Raw genomic sequence first — 5,994 nt, 5'->3', positions numbered from 1 at the left:
TGGCTGGTGCTAGCTAAGGGATTCAAATGTTATTAATGGAAAATAAACAGACAAAAAAAAATAAACTGCACAAGTTCAAGTCTTTCCTTCCTTCACTAGCAGCTCAGCAAACTAGAACATACCCAAGTTCTCTCTCCTCTTATCCATACACAGGCAGCCTCAGTTCCTTTACATGCCTGTAAAGATCCTATTCATAAAGCTCTCACTAACAAAGTGCACGCAATAAAGTTTTTTTTTAAATATATACTATGATAATCACATTTCCTTTTTTACATTTTGCAACACAATATCAACGACCACAATTATTCCAGCCTCCTTACACTACTCTAAATATTGTACATAATGTGCAACCTTTATGCATAAGAATAGGCATGACGGTAAAGGTTTTAATAATGCAATTATATGATTATGTTGATCTCTTTCACTACAGGATTTTAGCCTTAAGGACAGAATTTCTGGAGAATGTAGCGGCTCTGGGTGCCGCGGGGCGGGCAGGTGGGCGGGGAGGGCTCACGCCTGGCTCCAGGTGGCGCGGGGGCCCGGCCCTGACCCGCCCCGCGCGCACCAGCGCGCTACAGCGGCGGTCACGGCCCGTCCCGTCGTTTCGCCACCCCACCTCCGCTTGGCGCTGGGCTCATCCCCTTCTCACGGCCAACGGCGCCCTCGCGCCCCGCCGGCCCCCGCCGGGGCCCGGCGTGGGCAGCCCGAGAGAGCGTCTGCCGTCCGCGCAGCCCCTCGCCCCCGCGCGCCCGGTTGCTGAAGAGTCTCGGCCGCTCCCGCAGCGACTCCCGGAGACAGGGGGGCCCGTCGGCCCCACAGCAGCACCCAGGCCTCCCTCCCTGCCGCCCGGCCCGGGCTCTCCCGCTGCCGAGGGCACCTCATGGAAAATAAATAAATTAATTCCCCCACTCGCACCCGCGGCAGGGAGAGGAGCCGGCGGCGGCCGCGAGATTAGATCCAGCCCGAGCTAGAGACCAGGTAACGTAACCTACCCGCCAGGAGGGAGGAGGAGGACGAGCAGCGAGGCCGCTGAGGTCGCCCCCACTGGGGAGGGCTCCGGGGGACGGAGAAGGGGCTGGCCTCAGCCGCGGCGCGCCGCCGTGGCCCCGGCAGGGCTGCGAGGGGGCGGCTTGCCCGCGCTGTGCGCGCCGCACTGTCGTCACAGCACACACACGAGCCGCCGCCACGAGGCATGGACGGATATGGACGGACGATGGGATGGATTGGATGAGGATAGCAACGGACGGACCCGTCGGGGCGCAGCGCGCGCCTCGGATACCAAAGCACCACCGCAGGGAACGGACGGCGCGCACAACTCCGCCGTTGCCACCGCTTGCCCCCGCCGGGCGGACCGGCTCTGGACAGCGCGGGCAGGGAGGGAGGCGGGCGCGGAGGCCGGGCCGGTACAGGGCCGCGATGCTCTGGGGGAGACAAGGCCGCAGACTCCGCTGACCCCGCGGCCGCTCGCGGCGCATACCCCGCCGGAGGCGGAGAGCACAAGGCTGCCGGGCCGCCTTTCGCCGCATCCCCGCGCCCTTCGGCAGCGCCCACCCCGAGCGGAGCCATGGTCCGGGGTCCCTCCGCCCCGGGGAGCTCCGCTGGGAAATATGGGCGGGGAGCAGCAAAAAAACGTGCTGCCGCATTTGCCGTCATCAGAGACGGGCCTGCAAGAAGCTCTGTGGTCGAGGTGACCTTGGAGGAGGTGGATCTGGATGGAGCTGCTGTTGCTCCATGCAACTGCAGAGCTGGTTTCCCTACTCTGGGCTGCTCTGAGCCCCACAACTCTAGCATTATTATCTCGAAACACTGCTGGCTTTAGTTAATGGTTTGTACAGAGCTCCTGGTGTAACTGGTACCAGAGCCAGGAAAATACTTCTCCATCATTCTCTTTACTTGATCTCTGCTAGCACACAGTCCTTGAAGGGAATGGTCTGAAGAGTCTCCTTGGTGAGGAGCAATTGTCCCAGGTTCATGCTTGCTGAAGTGGCCTCTAAAAGACAATGAGTTTTAGAAAAGAGTGAGAAGTTGCCCTGTTCATATTCCAGAGACAAGAGTGTCCCCAGGTGTGCCTAGAACGACATGTTTCCTGCAGTCCTGCAGAGTCACAGAACTGGCACAGGTTCTTCACTGCTTTTCCAGTGAGATGAATAGGATAACAAAACAAAACAGAGTAACATTTGCAAATAGCTGGACTTTCAGGTGCCATCCTACTCTTTCAGTAAAAGAGTTTTACTGAAAGTGTTATTGAAAGGTGTTTTGGGAAAAAGAGAGAAACTGAAGGAAGCTGATGCCTCATGAAGATGTCCCTTCTTCTTTGGTTGGCCTCCATAATAATCACTCCTGTTTCCATAGTGAATTCCATCTGTGACTCTCAAGTTACTAATTGAATAGTAATGAAATAGGTGCTTGCAGATTCCATTGGAGGATATTCTGCATATTCTTTTATGTACCAGTATTAAATATAGGAATAATGCACAAGTGATTCTCTTCTTATTTTTAAATCAGCTCTCTCCTTTCTCCTTCCATTGTTGTCTGCTAACCCTGAATATTGTATTTGAGCATGAGTGCTGAATATATGCTCCTTCTACATGGTGGAAAAAATTCAGAGAAGAGATTATACTCCAGATGTTTCTATTATTTGTGCAATTTATTACAGAGCTGTAACTCCATGTATCTGTAAGGGCCCAGCTAGCTTAGTTTGAAACACAGTGTTTACAATGTGTCTTCAGTGCAAAACAGCCGGTCATTTTGAATAGGCAGAGGGAGGCTGGGTATTAATAGATTTTCTTTTATGGCAGTTCTAAATAATTTAGGTTAATGAAGACTGCCTTATATTATTTATATGATGGAGGTGTGGAATAGCTTAAATACTAACTGTGGCCTTCATGGAAGGTCTTCATGGATGGTGGAAAACCAAATGAGCACAGGTAGGCAAACTCTTCAGATTGTGTAGTGATACACTAATCCGAACAGGTATTTTACATGTAAAGGAGGAGACTTTGAAATATTGCAAAGGGAAATTAAAAAACAAACAAACAAACAACCCCGCAATGTAGTTAAATATTGAGACTCTACAGCTGCAGTAAAAAGTGAAGGAATTCCGTTTCAGCAATTTCCACTGTAAATGAATGCAACATTAATAGTATATAAAAAAAGTCTCCTTCCAGCTCCTTAACTTAATTCCATCTGTCACTTCTCTGTAGTATATATAGGATTAAGCTCACTCAGCTCTTATTATGGCAAAATCGTCATTTAGAATCCAAATTTTATGGAGGCAGGAGATCCTTTGGGCAGCCTAAATTTATGGACAGGCAAGTTAAAGGAGAGAAAAGAGCAATTATTGAATCACAAGCTGGTGTTTTTTAAAATTGTTTTTCTTTCATCACTTTTCTGTGTTGGATTTGGTTCACTACACCATGCTTCTCTTCTAGTATATTTTTCTGACACTCATTGTTTTTCTTCATTTTAGAAAAAGTCCTCTTTAGTAACCTTTGTTTCTTAATTAAATTATCTTGTCCTCTTTTTACAATGGGCAGGTTGTTTTGTTTTCAGTTACTCTGGCTATTACTGGACCCATTTCAGTTCAAGGAAAGGGACTACAGTCACCTGATTTTATCTCCTATTGCAACATCACATGATGCTTTTGTAGAGATTCATTTTTCTCGAGGAGGATTTTGCTTTAGCAAGGATGGTGTCTGAATAGAATTCTCTATTAATTATATTCCTTAACACCATTTGCCAGAATTAAAGCTGTCAATTTTCTTCTGTGAGGATCAAGAATAATGTTCTTGGGCCATGCTAATAATCTGTGCTGCTAAATGAATTTTGTTCCAAAGTTGGAATAATTAGAAAAATGTAATTATATTTTGTTTTTTATTAAAAAAGGGTTAGGTCATAGCTATAAATCATTGATAGAGAATGTTACCAGTTTCTTTGTCTGTTTGTGTAATATATGTGGCATAATATTTGCCCAGAACCAAGGAGGAGGTTAGATAGGAAAACAGGAGGTCACTGACCACCTGTTTTATGTGTCAAATGAAAATGAGAAACTGGCTGAGTTCCATATATGCATCTCGGTCTAAACCTACATTCCTTGACTTGAATGTATTTGTGAGCTGTTAGGCCAACTTTTGTAATTTTATTTTGAGTCTTGGGACATTTGAAGAAAAGTTCGCAGTATTCAAACAAAAGTAATTGGGTTATAGGAGTAAAGAGATAATATTCCATGACTTAAGGAGTAGAGGATGTTGGACAAAATGACTGTGGAGCTCTATTTGGCTTTACAATCTATCTAATATTTTTTGTAGCTGTTAGTCTAATGATCAAACAATCAAAAAATCAAAATAGTGTTAAACTCTTATTGAAGAGCAAAGGGCTACCTAAGCAGGTCACAGTGGCTGGCAAACTAGAAGGAGTCACATTTTGGTTTTATCTTTGCAATCTTAAGATTTTTAATTCATAATATTTGTGGCAGGAAGAGGGAGTGGATATTGATCATGTTCAGCTCCTTTTTTTGAAGATTTTATCTTTAGTTTTAGTTTATGCACTGTCTTTAGGTAGTTTCTTTATTCGTATCTCTTGAAGGTCAAGCTTCCAGTTCTGTGCTAATATTTTTTATTTTCAGGACATGGTGCTTTCCTGTCTCATGACGCGTACAATAATGTGTCATCAGAGGGGTGAATGAAGAGCATTTGCTGATAAAAAATGAATAAGCATTTCCAAAAGTATATTAATGTAGGTAGAGCACTTTCAAAAATTTCCAAAAATGAAGGGGGAAAAGAATGGAGCCTTATCATAATATACTCTTTTCCTTTGTGGTTGTAAGACTTAAGATCTTAAGAAATGGAATTAATGTTAATTCATAAAATCAGGAAGCACTAGAGAACAAACTTAAGTTAGATTATTTTCTTTTCATTTGGTGCTGTTGCATTTTCTTTCAACTTGGTGTCATGAATATTGAATGTAAATTATTAAATATATTTCAGTTCCACCCAACAAGAAAGCAGTGCTCTAAATAATAGTGTAAATCATATAAATTGCCTAATAACTTTAGACTGTAAGGAAACTTGTACTTTAAGTCAGCTTTCAACAAACTGCAGAATACCTAAACATTGTAGAAGTTCAAATATTTGAGAATAGGTGGATTTGACTTTCTTTTCATATGGTTACTATGAAAGATAAAGACAGCATCAAACCACATAAAATGGTCAAAGCATGAAACTCTGCAACTGGAGTTGTCCAAACATGCAAGATTGTTTTAACAGTGTTTGTTTTCTTTCAGCATGAAAATTTGTAGCCCCCAAAAGACTTCCAGTTGTTTTAACAGTGAGCTTGGTAGTTATTTCACTTTTGTCTCTCTTTAAGGTTTTCCAGTGGAAGACTCAGCTCTAGGTGATGAACAAAGTGTTGAGGGAACATTAAGAAAGCATGTTGCACAAAATAACTGCATTTCATGGCTTTTCTTATTTTGATATATTTTTTTAAACTTTGGTCCTTTAGAGTAAATAGCTCGTCTTGCTACACCTTCTGGCAGACTCCTGCTTCAAGCATGACCATTGCGTAGTGTCCTTCCATTATGTGGCCTCAGTATTAGCAAACTGTTGGCTGTACTCCCAAGTTTGGCACCTAGGGATAGCACATATAACAAAGAGTTGTGATGGGATTCAAAATGTGTTTGGAGTCAAAGAACTTTAGCCACAAAGAACTTTAGAACTATGGAGCAGACCCAGACAACATGAGTTGAGGAGGGGCAGGTCCTGTCTAACCAACCTGATCTCTTTTTATGATCAGGTGACCTGCCTGGTGGATGAGGGGAAGGCTGTGGATGTGGTCTATCTGGACTTCAGCAAAGCCTTTGACACCATCTCCCACAGCATACTCCTGAAAAAGCTGGCAGCCCATGGCTTGGACAGGGGCACTCTGTGCTGGGTCAGGAACTGGCTGGAGGGCTGGGCCCAGAGAGTGGTGGTGAACGGTGCTGCATCCAGTTGGAGG

General features: G+C 44.7%; 1 protein-coding gene across 1 annotated transcript in view; it reads left to right on the top strand.

Moving 5' to 3' along the window:
- Positions 1 to 803: 803 nt before the first annotated feature.
- Positions 804 to 5,994, top strand: part of SLC16A7 (solute carrier family 16 member 7) — a 75,801-nt gene continuing 70,610 nt past the window's right edge. The window contains exon 1 of the mRNA XM_018080412.2: positions 804 to 978. The gene's annotated coding sequence lies outside the window, so the exon portion shown is untranslated. The remainder of the gene's footprint in view (positions 979 to 5,994) is intronic.

Source organism: Manacus vitellinus, unplaced genomic scaffold (assembly GCF_001715985.3).
Source record: "Manacus vitellinus isolate BGI_N305 unplaced genomic scaffold, ASM171598v3 scaffold_5_pilon, whole genome shotgun sequence".
NCBI classification, from domain to species: domain Eukaryota; kingdom Metazoa; phylum Chordata; class Aves; order Passeriformes; family Pipridae; genus Manacus; species Manacus vitellinus.
This window is presented reverse-complemented; position numbering and strand designations above follow the sequence as displayed.